Source organism: Thunnus albacares, chromosome 13, assembly GCF_914725855.1.
Source record: "Thunnus albacares chromosome 13, fThuAlb1.1, whole genome shotgun sequence".
NCBI classification, from domain to species: Eukaryota; Metazoa; Chordata; class Actinopteri; order Scombriformes; family Scombridae; genus Thunnus; species Thunnus albacares.
The window spans coordinates 7,011,646-7,028,599 of NC_058118.1; the positions used below are offsets into that span (position 1 = coordinate 7,011,646).

Here is a 16,954-nt window from a genome sequence, read left to right on the forward strand (position 1 = left end):
GTACCAAGTTTGAAATGTCTCTGGTTTGATATGACCTGACTTAGGCTATTTGCAATTATATTTTTAGTATTTACACTCTGATCTCGAGTGATTTACAAAGACAGAAGAAGATTAAGCTTCAGTTCCTAAATCAAAAATGACAGATCGGGGTCTAAGTGACCACAAAATGATTGCATAAGAGCCGAGCACCGAGGAAAGAAATAAAAGAGGAATGAGACAGAAGAGAATTCAATTTAGAGGAACTAAAAGGAAGCAGAGAGAAGAGATTATTCACGGGGACAGAGCTATACTGCAGGTTGTGAAAGCATTTTGACACGTAGAATAATGACACGGCAAAATAACTAAATAAGATGACAGCAGGATTTAATTATTCTTCATTTTGCAGCAAACTCCCTGAGGACTCGCAGGGCCTTAGTTTGGGAACCACCTGTCTACAGCAGGTAGGATATTCAGAGGCTAAAATCAGCCAACAACAATTTCAAAGTCATCTCATCACAATGCACAAACACTTCTGCCGACACGAGCAACTCTCAGTTTTAAAATGGATGACAGTGCTCAAAGGATCTTTTGGCTGGGGTGATACTCTCTAGATGACTTTGTGAGGGATGGTGCGCCTTTAACCATGAATCAGATTGCTCTGCACAGACTTTTTCTTTCCCTCTTGTCCCTTGAGTACACAGAACAGAGCTTATCCCCGAGGGTGCTTGAAGCACAGTTGTGACAATGTTGTTGAGGATATATCGAGCATCCAAAGCAATACGCCAACCTGAGGAAAACTCTCTCGTACTCACACCGCCCTGCAACTCTTCAGTCCTAATTTACGATGACAAGCTGATAAAATGACTTGATGACCATGACGTCTGTAAGGTTAATCATCAGACTAAAAGGACACAGTTTGCATATTGATTGATTAATGTAACATGTTGTTTTCGTTCTGTATGGCAAAGCCAGGCAGATCAGATGTCTCCCCATAGTCCATCAAACACGCCAGCTGTTTGTTAGTCCTCGAGGACTTGCTCGGGGCGGAACAAACACCTCCACTGGGGAGGATGATGAAGGATATCAGGTAGCTCACAATCTGTCATCATCTAACTCTAAAAGCTCAGCAGCAATGGAAGGGCAACAAAAATGGAGCTTTTAGCAGACACTTACTGCCGAATTCCAATTGAACCAGAAACCAAAAGGATATTTGAGGATCAGTAATGTTTGAACTTTCTCTCTATCTGCCACCCTCCCACTCTCTCTCTCTCTCTCTCTCTATCCCTCTCTCTCTCTCTCTCTCTCTCTCTCCCCCTCTCAAATTCATTCAAGGCCTTTTCTCCCTCCGGGCTTTTCTCACATGGCCATTTCACGTGGGAGTGTATCAGAGTTCTTTCTATGACTGCATTAACTTTGGCCTTCAGAAAGAGCTCTCTCTCTCTAAAAAAAAAAAGACAAAAAGGCTTCGCCTGCAGACCATTTAATCATAAGCTGTAGGCCACTTTGCCATCTGAAGTGCACTTGCCAATGAGATTCAGCATGGTGTGATGGAAAACCTCTTTCTGCTGCTGCAATTCAGTGTGCTGCTGATTCCTAATCAATCTTCTTTTCTGTAATTCAAACAGAGCAGATTGTATTGATGGGAAATATGTTTTTTTAAAACTCCCTAAGTATGCAGTATGCATTTTCTGCAGCTGAAGCAGGTGATGTCAGATACACTGCCACATCAGCTTTTGCTCCAGCAACCTCTGTTGTTGATCTGCCCCAGTAATAAAACTAGCCGGGATTAGACATGCAATAACTGGCAGCTTCTCCACTAATAAGAAGACTTTGCTGCTCATGAGGAATAACAAAGTTCATGGAATAATAAGCATGAGCCATGGGGCATGTCAGCAGGGAGCAGAGGTGGGAAAAAACAATCTGTCAGTGCGTCAGAGCATCCATCACTCCATCACCGCTGATTGCAGTGAGAGGCGTGATGCTGCACAGCTGGCTGACTGTCTATAAAGCAGCCATTCCTGAACTTTTTCACGCTGAGGACTCCAACACAGATAGGCAATTTGTAAAAGATCCCACAGATTAATGAATGGTTGGATGAATTTCCATATCTGATAAATGAGAGAGCGATGAGACCTAACTGTTGCGTCTTCTGTGACGCCATGAAGGTCCCCCAAGGTCCCTCGATTCAGCAATCACTGCTCCATATGTCCTTGCTCTGACTGCTTTTTAAAAGAGGCGATTTAGCTCCTAAACTACCCATATAGGTCACACTGATGCTCTGATTGTACAATCTCTCTCTCAGTGGGGGAGATAAAGGGGGAAAAAAAACTTTTATTCATTCTACTCTTGCAATCGATGGGACTTGTCTGTGAAGTGGATCAATAATGCCTCCCTTTGAAATCATCAATCACGTCAGTGGTGAATTTAAAAAGCGTAATTAGGAACAGCGTTCTTAAATATCCTGTATTGACGTCTTCTTTGGTATGGAGAAAGACACCATTCTGCATCATTAACTTTGTATTATTGCCTGATGGAGCCTGCTGCTGCTGCTTCCCCACCTGCTGAACTCGGAGCGCTGTGTGTGATTGGGCTTTCAGACCAAATTCTCCCCTCTTTCACTTGCTGATGGGGGAAGTGAAGCTTGCAGGCCTAAATTGGCTAGAGTATTGTAATAAGCCCAGTCTGTACTGGAACCGAGGCCATGGAGTCATCCCTCACAATGCTTTATTTCAGAAATGTTTGTGGAGTTGAACGTGTGTAATTTCCTCTCTAATCATCTTATTTGATTACTTTTGTGCAGGTTCTAACCTGGCATGACATTACACGGCAATGAGCACACATTCTCAAGCTTTCCCGTAACTCGCCACAGTCTTCAGTGTTGTCCATCTGTCTCTCTCTGGTAATAAAATGGTATCAATACTGTGGAGAGGGCAGGTGGGCGGTTGTAATGGAGTAATTTATTTTAGTTGTCACAGAAATATAAGTCTTTGATTAGGGAGCTATACACATCAGGCTGCACAAATAAAACCTTTCATCAAACCACAAAGCATGTGACACTATTGACCGTGGAGGCTTCTCACTGGGTTTTATCTCTCCCAACAAGATTCATAATGCCATATGTGACGAGCACAATAATGCAAACGAAATACAGCCTGAGACAAATCTTGTGCCAGATGAGTGTGACATTTGGGTCAGTAAAATGCATGAACAAGTCGTGTTTTCAAAAGCTAAACTGAAGATGTCGATGCAAGAAATAATGATCATCATTATTAAACGACAAATGAGTGTCTGAGAGATGTTTGCAGGCAACATTGGGCTTGTTGCTCAAAAAGGAAAATACAGAAGAGTGACCCATCTCCATATTACTCTCTGAGCAGAAAGCCAAATGCAGATGCTTCCAAACAGGGCACGAGGGCTCACTGAATGTTTTGATGAGTATGAAAATGATATGAATCATATACTGTTGCTTTCACAGTCACCAGATTTCAACCCAGCTGAACACCTATGAGTGATTTTGGAGCGATGTGTCAGACAATGCTTTCTAACACCAGCATCATAACACCTAATGTGGAATATCTTTAATTCTAGAGGCTCATGGTGCCCAGTACCTTACTACAACAGTTTATGTTGTCTCTCCCCTAGATGCTGTATGTCAGCCCATCTGTATCTCTAATTATGTCTCACTAATTAAAAAGCTACATCATTACTTTATTACAAACCAAAAATTCACCCTACACTCTAATCTTCAAAGGTTGGGATAATTGTGTTTCCTCCTCTGTGCACCTGTGTGTGAATCACAAAGGGAACAAAGTAAGACTGATGCCATATTTCTTTCTTGTCTTTTGGCTTAAAACATTCAAAGTAATCAAAATCAATCCATCTAGAGAAAATAAAATTTCCTGCCACTTATCATGTGAACGAGGTGGTATGAGCAGCCAATTACCAATTATTAAGAACACAAATTGATGGATAAAAGAGTACAGTGCAAGTGAGAAAGTATAGTGTTTTCCTCTGAATTGTAGTGGAGTAGAATGTTAAAGGTACCATGCGGGGTTTTATGTCCACCAGTGTTGCTGTGGAGCAATGATTTAAGGAATGGGTTGCTGCTTTTTTGTATTGTGCATGCACACATGAATGCACATGCACAAATCCGAGCACTTGGGCAACATCATCTTTGCAACTGCTTTATGAGGAAAGAAAATGTACTCAACATGTTAGTCAGGCCTCAAGGATACACACAATGCATTTTTGTAAGTAATGCTGAATGAATGTCGCTGTTTGTTTACAAAAGAAAACCTCCACACGACACCTTTAAGTGCAGTGTTTATATATTTCATATATATCAGATATTAAATCCAATATTTCCATGATATTGCCCTCTTGTCAGAGTATCATTACTATCTCTACCAATGTTTACCTCATTCTGCATGTTTTCTTATATTTCATTCATACCTGTGAGGGCTTTTGTATGTGAGTTTTTGTGATGAAAATTCCACAAATAAATTGTATATATATATATATATACACCACTTGCTACATTATGTGCAAACCCAACTGAGCCATCATAACACCCCATTTAGTATATACATTTCGTTACAATGTCTTTGCCTACGGAGCTTATTAATTGTGTATTATGACAGAAATAGAGGGCAGCTAAACAAGAGTATGCAGCCTACGTGTATATTGATAAGTGTCTTCGGTGATTAAACATCTACATCTATTTTGCGTTATTTCACAATTTTCGTCGTACAAATACTCGTCCAATTGCATTTCACGCTGACTGTCCCTTTAAACCCCTCGGATGTCCTGCGCAGCGCACAGCCCAGCCTGGAACGTATCCAGTTAGTGCGCATGCGCCGGAAGTTGCTGCCGCAGACAGCAGCAGTGATTCGGCTGCGCAGGACAACGGGAGAAAATCTGTCCGTTTCACACCATGGCGACCAACTAAACGATGCCTTTCGCGGAGGTAAACGGAGAGTGAGTAGTTGTATCTTCATAACACGCCTGCTGCCCGACACTGTGTGACATCCTCGCAAATTGTGGCCATAAATATTGGGAAAGGTTGCGAAGGCAACAATGGGACTGTGTGTATGTTTCAGACTGACTGGCTATGTTAGCTAACCAGGAGCAGTCAGCTGGCACAGTGACGGGAAACCTGCAGGTTTATAGCTCCTGTACGGTCCCCTGTCCTGTCTCTAAGTCCCTGCAGCTTAACTGTCTCTTATGAGCCATAAATACTTCACTCAGGCAGAGAAGGAGCCATGAATTCTTTCTGGATGCTGGTGAATGAAACTGGACTTGCGTTATTGAGCTGGTTAGCTAGTTAGTTGTATTTACATTATTATGACAACAACCAATGACGATGAAGTAGACCTCAATTTGCCTTTCAAATCATTATCATGATGTTATCTTTATTATTATAATTTTCATTAACATTAAGGCTTATAGTTTTGTGCCTCATCTCAAGACAAAACTGCAAGTCCTAGAAGAAGCCATCTGTGGATGAAGTTGGAAGTGTGGTTATCTTATGCTATTCCCGGCTTTCAAAGTATGGTATAGCTGTCACTGAGTTGTCTCCCGCGGCTTGTATCCGATATACTCATTAGGACATGCATGCATATATCCAAATTTAGATTGTCAGTCGTCTTCAGCGGTGATGCAGATGTTGTGTGCGCTCCCTGCACCGCCGGCGCGTCTCCAAATAGCGCCTCTTCATATAACGGGAGAGAAAAGTGTTTCCACCTGCAAAGGCAAGTGTTAAAGGTGATAACAAAAGGTTGACGTCACCGGGCTCATCCTGCCTGATCCTGCCGCACAACCTCGACCACTGAAGAGGAGGAGGAGGAGGAGGAGGAGGAGTGCAGGAGGAGTAGTTTCAGAGGAGGAGAGCAGCTTTTTTTTGCCGTAACGTCTAATGGTTCGTGTCTGGAAGGAAAAGGTCTATCTCTGATCAGATTTCGGGTATCCTAAGGGCGCACTTAACTAATGGGATCCTATCGATGTTTCCCCCCCCTGCAAAGCCTGATCTTTACACGGCGGAATGTTAATGTTGCCACAGCCTGTTCGTGTTGTCTTTGGCTGCTTTGAGTCTGGCTTTATTGTTGTAGTCGCTCTATAATGTCATGGAGCTTGACGGATATGATTAAAAACATACCGCAGTAAAACAATACTTCTGTGACTGACTGGACAATGGAAGTGGTCGGGTTTGCTCTGCACATGGTAAGATGATTTAAAAAAACACAACTGTGAAATGTGTAAGAGTGATGCTGAGAGATAAAAACCAGTTTTGTCTACATTTGCATGACCTTTCTTTTCTGAAGTTAAAAAAAAATCTGTCGTTATGTAAAATGCCATTATCTCTCCTTTACCATAACAAAGTAGAGGCTGTTTAGTTTATGACAGCAGGGAGGATGTGCTCCTGTGCTTACTCAAGCAAGAGCCTGACATTACTTGCCCAAAAGTGCAGTTTTGCAATGTAGCTTTCTTCCCTTACATTTCCCAAAGAGCAGATAATTAAATTTCAGACCTTGTTGTCTGGGAAACTCAGGCCCCTAGACTCTGCAATTATCGTGTAGAAGGAACCCTTTTTGCATTGGGGTGCTATGTTTCCCAGCGCAATGAAGATTAATTAGGTCTTAGAAACAAATGACTGTAAGGCCTCTCCCATTCTGTAACACTCAGTTCACCTCTAATAGCACAAGTCTGACGGATACCTAGAAGAAGTTCTTCAAAGATACTGAAAGATATTGTGATGCGAAGGCTAAAAAAAAACCCCTCTTACAATACACATGTAGATTTTGCCGTAGCTTCCAGCTATAGTGTTTGAAGTAAAAGTTTAACTTTGGTGCAATAGTTGTGAATTTCTGTGCGTGCTCTCGACGGTGTGTTTATTTTTGGTTTAAGTCTGATGTGTGTTCTTCTTTGCTCTAACTTAGAGAGGCAGCAGAAAAGCTTGAATGTCAGGAGCACCTGGTTCATTTGTTCATGTTGTGCTGGTCAGCATTGTAGAAAATGACCGCGTTCCACTGAAAGGGAAATACCACTTGAATGCATGTGTTAATTAGATCTCTGCATGGCTTTTCAAAGTGTCTCTCCTCCCCTGCCCTTGAGTCATTTGCTGACTCTTTGACCTGTCACCGCAAACCCAGAGTCTTTGCTGAGGGCAAACTGACAGGAAGGCAAGTTTGCATCTGGTTTTTCAGCCAACCACTGACAAATATATTGGAACATATTGATTTACATTGTGGGCAGAGGAGGGTAATTTGTTCTAAAATACTTGTGTAGCGTCTTGGCTGCTTCAGTCTCCCTTGCCTGTAGACAAGGTTAAACTATTTCAGACAAAAAGCACATTGTGTAGAGAACATGCACACCTACGTGTTTAAGCTTCCTTGAGTGGAAGCTTTGATGTAGAGTAGTGAGTAGAGTACAGTGTGAATGTAATATGACCACCCACACGGTTTTATAGACACTAATTTCACTGTATCAAACTTTCTTGTTGTAAGCAAATGGCAAAGCAGATGTTAGTTGGTCTCACCGAGCAAAATCAACCGTTCTCAGCGCCTCAGACTGAAGCCCGGATGTTTTGTGTTGCAGAAGGTTCTCCACGTGACAGCCAAACGTTCTGATTCCCAACATTAAGCTTGTTTCAGACAGCAGTAATAAGAGGATAACATCAAAGCTCTGCTTTATATCTCTGAGACTTCAGAGCAAGACTATGAATAACAGATCACAAGGTACAACGAGTGAACCAAGAGAACTTGAGCAGCTTTTATGTTTCAGCTGTTGTTGGGATTCACAGGGAGCTCATTAAAATACATTGATTAGTAACAGTCCTGATTCTGTGATTGTTGACTGTGAAATGGCTCGGCTAACCAGCATATTTTTGATGCAACAATTTTCTGTGCTGGGATGAGCCACTTGGCTGATGCTCATTTTGGTTTATTCAAAGCCTGTCATTTGATGTAGCATTTTAGAGACGGTGCTTGAATTGGAAATGTGTAACCATGTGCTCTCCCCAATGCAATACATTTGTTCCTTTCATATTCCACCGGGGGCCTGTGTATGTTAAATCTCTTGCAGGTGTTGTCTGTGAATTTTATGTGCATAGCAGATTTTTATTTTCCTCACCTCGGTCATTTTAGATGAGCAGCATTTGCGGAATATCATCCATTTGCTAAATGAGGCTGCCCCCCCCCCTTTGCGGGGCAGCAGGGCAGAGATTTCCCAGGTACCAATGATCTGCCAGCCGACTCCACCTTTCAGTCCTCCAGTCGGCAGTGCAGCTGTCAGCCCACACTCACCCACATAGCCACCCACCACTTGGAGAGAGTCTCTGTGAGGCCACCTGATGTCTTCTCGGCTGTATGAGTCTGGTTTCAAACAGGGAGCAGATGTTTGGTAGCCTTTGTGTGAGTGGGCAAAGTCAAGAGACACAGTGTGAGGGTCAAAAACAGGTCAGGCTGGGTGTAAAGAACTGCGGCCACATGATACATCCAGATCAGGTGTTTAGGACATCACGGGCAACTTCTGATTACCTCTGAGAACAAGGGACCGACCTGCAGGGCTGCGGCTGTGGGTCAGCTGTTGCATGGCATTTGGTTTGGTTCACATGGGTTGTTTTGTGTTGTGCCAAATGACTGCAGGGGATAGGCCTGGTTTGAGGATACAGTTTGTGTCTTTGTTTACTACATTTTTGTGTTCTTTGTGACTTTTTTTTTCCTTTTTGCATGGATTTGCATGTTAGCCGGCAGGTCCAATTAGGGCAAAAAGCTCAACTCTTGCTGGATAGTTTGCGTAATCAGCAAACCCTGGCCTTAAGCCAGGGAGTGCTGCAACCTGATGTTACAAACACCAAGACCAAAGGCCTTTCAGAAATTGTTGTGTCTTCAGCTTGAGGGCAATCGAGGAAGAATCTAAACCTCCCGGTGACATTCATGGCAATAACAGCAGTCAGAGCAGCGGGAGGAACGAGGCTTGGTCTAGGACAGCATCTCTGTCTGATCAGGCTTGTCGGAGGCACTGGAGACGACAGGGTTGTTTATCCACCTCCATCTCACAGGAACGGCAGAAGAGCAGGGCAGATACTGTTATCTGTTTATGGCACAGGATAAGGCCATCTCAGTCGGATCACTGACCCTCCACTGATACTCTCCACCCCCAATACCATGCCCTCTGTAATAAGAGGTTGCTAGGCGAGTCCCATATCTCTCTTAAGTAATCCTAATAGATGCCATTAGCATGTCCGCAGTTATTGCTGCAGTTTTCCAACGTCCATGCCAACTGTACATATCAGGGCATCATTAGCCACCACCAGAGAGGCTCAGAGCCTGACCCGGTCTGTGGGGCCACAACAAAGCACCAGTAAAGCTGTCGGGGATATCAAGTGGTGAGGATAGAGGGAGAGTGAGCTCAAAGTGTCATAGTTGGCGCAGACATTAGATAAGGCTAAGCTACCAGAGGATTAGTGGGGGAGGAGATGTAAAATGCTGTCGGCTAATTGGGCTTTATTTTTAATATTTCAGAGGTTCATTAGAGACTAAATTGGTGAAGGATTTCAGTTCTGGCTGTAGTCTGAGAGTCTTTTTGGGACAAGCCTCACAACCTGAATAATAGCAGATCATTTCTTTCTTGTCATTGAACACAGGATATAATGTTTTAGGAGAATACTATTTATGTTTAACAGAATTTCAGTCATGTTACATGGTTACATTTTTTAAATTTTCTTGCCAAAAGTATGTGGTGCTTTGTGGAAGTAGTGTGTTTTTTCCTTTGTAATCATTGGCAGAACACAATAACCTGAAGGATGGAGTTAAGGGTATCATACAATTATCTTCTCCAAAATGACAAAGCAGTGAGTGTCTGCGAAGGCCTGACGAGGCTCAGAGGCTTAGTCTGGGTGCTAAGAGCTATGCCGGGGAGGGACGGAAGCTGAGCTGGGAGAGCTGCTGAGGTGAGCGGTCAGCGCACGGCACTTTGCCATGACCCTCCTCAGTTTATTATCTGTTGCACCACTTCTCCAGGCCTCAGTGTGTGGGTGTGTTTTTCTGTGTGCGTGCAGTGTGCTGGAGAGCGAGCGGCGCTTAGAATGGGGCCCTTTATAACCTCCTAACCCTCTGGTCCTGTTTGCAGCCATTGTTGGCCGCAGTGAATGGTATCTCCGTGCCTTGAAAAGTAACCAGATGACATTCTTCCTGTTGTTCAAAAGGGCCCGGGGTTGTGCTGTGAAAAGCGGCTGAAAGCATAGGCTAAGACTGTGACCTTCAGAGGCTAATCTCTGGCATGTCATTCAGTGCCCGTTTGAAGCAAATGCAGACCTTTTTCCCTGATAGCAATGTACCAAGTCAAACAAAGCAGAAATTCCTCTCAGGTTTTCAACAGTTACACTCCAGAAACAGTTAAGTTAGTTTTTTTTTTATTTTTTTTTATCGAACCTCCACTTTAAAGGAACCAGGGGGTGTTTTGTAGCAGCTGAACTGAATCGTTATTCCAGACAGGCAGTGTGTCTGACACCTACATTGTCCAAACAGTCTCTCCAGCCTGTGACTGAGCCCACTGTACACAGACCTGTGGCATCAGCAGCCGCTCTGTACTGCATGCTGAAATACCGCCGCTGCTGTGAAAGCAGTGGGGATGAAATGCACTTAGTGAGACAGTAAACATCGGTGCAGCTCTCAAACTAGCTTACGTTGTTTATGTCTCCTCCTCTCTGGTGTATTTGCTGTCTTCAGCTGGCTGCGTTTCCTGGAATGTGCAGGGATGCAGTTGTCGCTTTGCGGTGGGTTGGGGGGGGGGTGGGGGGTCCTGGCTATAATCACAGTTCATAGTTCAACTCTGTAGTTGGACTCAATTAAGGACAGGTCACATTATTTTCCTGAACTACAAGACCACACTTGATATTACTGTCGTTGTGCTTTGAGATGATCTTAACAGGGTTTTGATCGTCGGTTGCACAACAGGATCATGGTGGTTTTATTCATGCACATTAACATGTTTGAAAGTTGCTGTTTAAACGTGAACTGTTCAATTTTTTGAGAACGCTTGAAGAACAGTCTTCACAACACAATACAGTAGTGCTTCAGTTGTAGAGCTAATTCTAACATTTTGACTCTCATCACCCCCTTAAACAGAAGCTTTCTAGTCTACTACTTCAGTCTTTATCGTTAATGTGTTCAAGGGGATTTGCTTTTCAACATGTCAGAATACACTTGACTGGCATTGAGCTGTCTTTGTGCCCATCTAAATTATCTCTGAGAGAAGTTCTTTGGGTGAGAACAAAGTTTTCACCTTGCGTTCTGTGAATAGCGCTCCTGCTTCCTGTGTTAGCGCGGTGCCACCTGTATGGGGTTAAGATCGGGGTCAGACCTCTCGCACGAGTCTGTTGCCGGGGCCCCTTTTTTTTTTTTTTCAGGAGCCGGTTGCGCCAGGGACTGACGTGCAACATACCACAGAGAAGGAAAGCTGTCAGGTTTTTAATGCCTCTTTTGTCAGACGTCTTTCAACGATAAACGATTGGCATATTTCCTGCCATTTCCCCCCTTTTTCACTGCGCCTGTTGAGTCTGAGAGCAAATAATGAAATTGACCATTATGCAGCTCGTTTGTGTTCGCAGCTTGTTTGTGCGTGCATGTGCGCACGCATAAAAAGGCGAAGTTATTTACAAAGGAGGCATTGAATTAGAAAAGGAAAATGTCAACTTTTATCATGCCACTGCACAACCATTTTGCATTAGTCAGAAAATATCCCCTGAAGTAGTGTAACATCCGCAGAATGTGATGGAGATAGAGAGGGAGACGGGGTGGGGGCAGAGGAAGAAGGGTGGGCCACAATTTGAGAGGCCTACTTGAAAGTACTCGTGTGTAAAGAGTCCTGAGGCAGGTCATGTTGCTGTGTGACAGAGAAGCATTCGTCTCGCCGTATATCTGACGTCCTAGGGTCTCATTGCGAGGGTTCGCCTGCGCTGCGTGTCGGCTTTCTGTAATTAATAGCCAGTAGCCCCCTTCACCCCCATCAAGGGACCAGGTGCTGCTTAGATCTGCTCTGGCATGGAAAGACAGCAGATACGCTGGTGGTGGGTTTCACTGTTATTGGGATAAAACTCGCAGATGTCACTAACATCTTTTCTCTGTGCACATATACATCATGCAGCACCAGACCCAAAACAAAGAGATGTTTAATCGTTACGGTGAATTTGCTGAAGGATAGCTTGTTGGTAAGGGATGTGGTTCATTTAGTCCACTTTATGTCAAGCACCATTCTTCTCATGTCCTGTGCTGTTTAGCAGGGCTTGCGGCCCTGACAGATTGCCATCCCGATGGGGAGATTTACCCAGCCAGCACTGCCAATGGCACTGACACCATCATTAGGCTTTGATCAGCTGCAGTCTGCAAGGGGAAGAAGAGAGAGTAATATTCTTGATCTAATTACTAGGAGACATTTCAGGCAGTGTAATGTGTGATTTAACCTCTTGTCAGAGGCTATAAAAGGAAGCTGGGTTAATCTTCCTGGCAACCTCTTTTCCACGCAGGGGAGAGTGCCTTTAAATTTCCTTTTCCCATGAAGCTGGTAGAAACGAGCATGTCAGTGCGGTATGCTACCACACCACGGCTGACTTTCTACTTGAAATCTTTCAAGGCCAGAGTTCTCTGACCTTTGAATGTAAGCAACAGCTCGTTGGCAAAAACTCATGCGCTATGTGGATTTAGAGATTGGCAAGTAGAACAAAAAAAGCTGTCCTTTGACTTATGTATGCTTCCTCCAAATGGATTGTTTTGCAAGCCCCTTTGTTTCTCTTTCTCTCTCTTTCTTCCTTTCTCTCTCTCTCTCTCCCTCACCATCACCACCCACACACTGCAGCATGTTGAGCACAGGAGACTTGATTGAACAAATAGATTGCAAGTGGAATCGAGGGGTTTGGGTTAATCAGTCAAACATAGTTAAACAATTCTTTAGACATGAAGGGATTAGTCTTGCCTGCGTTGAGCTCATCAGAGCCCATTTTCCCCAGCGCTGGCCAGGCTTTTAGGGCCAAGGGCCACGGCCTGGCTGGCTCCATGGAGAACCACACACGCACCCCTCAGCATGCTCCATTGCCTCTGAATGCCCCACCACTCTCCTCTCCCTTTGTTACCGAGTACAATTGGAATGATGGATTAGCAAATTAAATGCAGACCTTTTTATTCATGTCCATCCCCGCGCAAAGTCTCATTCACTGGATCTATCACAAACCTAGTTTAAAACGGTTACCAGGTCTTTTAATTCCTTCAGAAAAGTGTCTTTTATCGTTCAACTTTCTCTTAAAAACTAGTTCAATGACTCTTTCCCAACATAAAGGCTCAGGGTATCTTGTTTTTACAGAATGACTTCCCGTACATTTTCTACCCCTTTCATTACTGAGTGCTGATCACACTGATAGGAAGTGGCCCTGATATGATGATGTGTTGGCAAGCTCGGTGCACAGCTGCAGCCAGCCGTAGCCTGCTCTAAATTACCTGTGTCATTGTCTCCTCCATGTTTCCTGAGAACAGAGCACCAACCCTGTTGGCCCACAGATAAAATGTACCTGCCTCACCCACACTATCTTTCAGAAACCCAGTATCCACACTAGGACTGGATGATAGGGACAAAATCAAATGTCACGATATTTTTGACCTCGATATTGATATTGCGACAGTGTTATAGGGTTGAGTACTGGTGCTTTCACAAAATATTTACACAGTGAGATTTTTGATAAATGATCATCAGTAATGTGGATATAATGACTAAGTGGGTAAAGACCAATAATAGAACAGCTAGAACAGTCTGGTAAATAGATCATTTTACTGTAATGCAGCATTTAAAACCAGGAAAAGACAACACTTATGCTGTATTATGATATCTAAAATCTAGGAAGATGTCTAGTCTCATATCACATCAATATAATGTCGATATATTGCCCAGCTCTAATCCACTTTATTGTACCTTTGCTACTTTTCAAATACCATCATGTTCTGTAAACAGTTTGAATTTCATTAGTTTTAATCTGTGTTCAAGTTGGTTTTGCAGTAGTTAATGTGATGTTTATATGTATTTATTTTATAAGAAGAACTAATGTTTTAACCCAGAGCACTTAGTTGTTTCTGGTGATGCTATCCTTGAATCTTTTTGAGGTCACTTCACTCACAGCACCTCTCCCACACATACATCTTATGTTATAAGCAAAGATTAATCCATCAACAGAACAATAACCAAAACTATTGTGATAATCGATTATTTAAGTTTTGTCAAAAGAAAAAAATCACTGGCTGCTGATTCTGATTTGTGAGGATTTGCTGCTTTTCTCCATCGTGTTAGACAATAAGGTCTTTGACTTAAAGCAACCTGATGACATCATCAGGGCTCTGGAAACTTGTGATACACATTTTTTACTCTTTTCTAACAAGATAAAAAATTGATTAATTGAGAAAAATATCAGCGCATGAATCAATAATACAAACAGGTGATAGTTGCAGCCCTAGTTGTAACTGGTGAGGTATGTTCAGTTTACATTATTAAGGATTCATCTTCTAACATCCATCATTTTAATCATATAGCGGTGTTTTCTTAATGTTGAACTCCAGTAAGACTTTCTATTGTTACACAGTCCAATAAAGACTTGACATGTGATTTTCCTGTACTTTCAAAATGATGTGTTACATTAATATTCAGCATCCATGTTACAAACTTTTCACTTAGTTTACTGCTAGTGCTTTCCCCTCCATGCATCCCATTTTCATTAGTTTCATTCTCAAAGTTCAGTTTTGAAGCCCGGTCTCCTACTTTTTTGTCTGTTTCCCACCAAGCTGTTAACACAGGCCCCTGCTATCTCTCTCTCTCTCCCTCTGCCCCTCAGTCCCTCCTCCAGTGCAGTGTGGGGGGTGGATTGCAGTGCTCTGTAGAGACCCCAATTAGCAAGACTAGCAGGCCTCCTGAAGGTCACTCCCAGAGCTTTGGTGTGAGAACAGAGGAGGGCTGGGCCGGTCAGGAGCAGCTCTGAGAGTTACAGGGCTGAGACTCTCAGCTGGGCCCAGGAGTTCTCACACAATAACCACACTTTCTTAACAGCAACAGCAGTTTGCATATTCCCCATTTTTACATTGCACAGTGTTGGCAAAAAGTGGCTCCGGATTTTGCTAAAGGTCAAGCGTTCTCAACGGACTGTCATAGTATACTGTGACCATATCTGAGAGATCCATTTGTCATTAGCTCCAAAGTCCCCTACTTCATCAGCCCGTGTCTGGTGTCGGCTATCTCGGCCTGATTGATGGCTCTGTCCTTATTGCAGGGAACGGGGGTCGATGGCAAAAAATTTGCTGCTGGGTGCATTAATGCTGTGTTCAATGGCAGAGACCTTTGAGCATGCCTCATCAGTCTTGAATCATTGGACGGCCGCAGGAGATCTGTATGAGCGGCCGTGATGCAAGAAAGCAAGAGAGAGAGAGCGATAGGAAAAGGAGTTTTTATCAGCTGGGCCAACGCTATTACTCATATGACTCTATCTCACTCGCTGAGAGGAGAGGAAGAGATTGAATATTTTGATTGAGTTAAGATTTATACATTCAGCCCTTACAAACACACACTAGTGTTGTTACTATAAGTGAATATTTACTTTGTTTAAGTTTAATTTTACTATTGATAGTCTACACATATAGAAGCCTGAACCAGCCAGATGTCAATCAAACCTAAACCACTGTCAAATTATGTCATTTTGTACACTGGTGCCAATGTAGTTAAAATTCTCAGATGTTGCCTAAATATAAGCAGCCGTACAACTTTTCCTAAATAAAATAAAACATTTTAAAATTTGCTAAATTTAGATTTAAATCAGGAACTATTTGATCAAAGCATAAATCACTGATATCATGAATCTGACCAGACATTTGAAGCTTTCTGTACCTTTTGATACTTGGTGTATGGAACCTCCATACTTTTTTGGTACTGACTTAAATGTGTTTGTTGCCGGGGGAACCTCTTTTTAAGGTGCAAACACATCTGCTAAATCAGTTATTCAATAATCATAAAATGGTGTTGTGGTTATGTGACATTTAGCTTGTTTGCTTTGGTATTATAGTGATTGTTTTTGTATTTTAAACCAGTACCTGTGTAGGAGTAAAAATTCTGGTTCCATGACAACACCAGTACACACCAGCAGTGTGTGTGTAGCCTCACAGTCAGACAGACAGGCAGACAGACGGAGGGCCCTGCGAGCCTGGGAAGGCCAGATGTTCCCATGCACACACAGAGGTGAGATGTTTGCCATGCCGGGCCTGTGTTTGCCTGGCTCTCCACAGAGTCACCGGCTGGCTGCCCGGTGCCCAGAGCCGGTGTCTGCTGGGGAAAGAGCCGGGGGCGGAGAGGCGCTCGCATATACACAGGAGATGAAGGAGAGACCACAAATGTCTTGTGTGTCGCCAGGGGCAAAAAGGAACACATCTCACACAACCTTGTCCGGTAGAGAAAGATCTCTTTTATTCCTCAGCTGGTCTGTTGATGCGAGGGGACTCGTTTGGTCTCGCTGGAGGCCAGACTGAATGTCAGAGCTGCCACGGAGGCGGCTGACCTTACCAAACTTCCATAGACACAGGAAGGAGACAGATCAGCTCGTATCGAACACATACGCAGCAGGGTTTGAAATCAGCATGTTGGGATTTGTTTTTGATTCGTGCGGCTGCATTTCTCAGTGCAGCAGAATATTTTAACCAGTTCCGCCACGAAAATCCACCAGACCTGCATCTCAGTAATCTTAATAACTGAACCAACGTGCTTCCGTCGAATCTCAGTGAGAGCTATTTCTCTGGTCTGCATTAAAAAAAATCCATCATAAGATCTGAAAAATGATGCCTGTCATGAGACCTTTTTAAAAACTAACACTAACAAATGAACCTGTATATAAAATAACAGAGTTGAAGAATGAGCTCTGGCTCACTAAAATCCTTTTGGAGGTCAGTGTTTATACTTATAA

The 16,954-nt window shown here is 43.2% G+C and overlaps 2 protein-coding genes across 5 annotated transcripts in view; one reads left to right on the forward strand and one right to left on the reverse strand.

Moving 5' to 3' along the window:
* LOC122995765 (histone-lysine N-methyltransferase 2B-like) overlaps positions 1–16,954 on the reverse strand; it is a 398,376-nt gene that overhangs the window by 125,399 nt on the left and 256,023 nt on the right. The window lies entirely within an intron of this gene.
* Positions 378–16,954, forward strand: part of fam222ba (family with sequence similarity 222 member Ba) — a 33,214-nt gene continuing 16,637 nt past the window's right edge. The window contains exon 1 of one of the 4 annotated variants that reach the window (XM_044370692.1): positions 378–440. The gene's annotated coding sequence lies outside the window, so the exon portion shown is untranslated. Of the gene's footprint in view, positions 441–4,847; positions 4,957–5,835; positions 6,199–16,954 lie in introns of those variants that run through there. The other 3 variants (XM_044370689.1, XM_044370690.1, XM_044370691.1) reach the window with 3 other exon arrangements.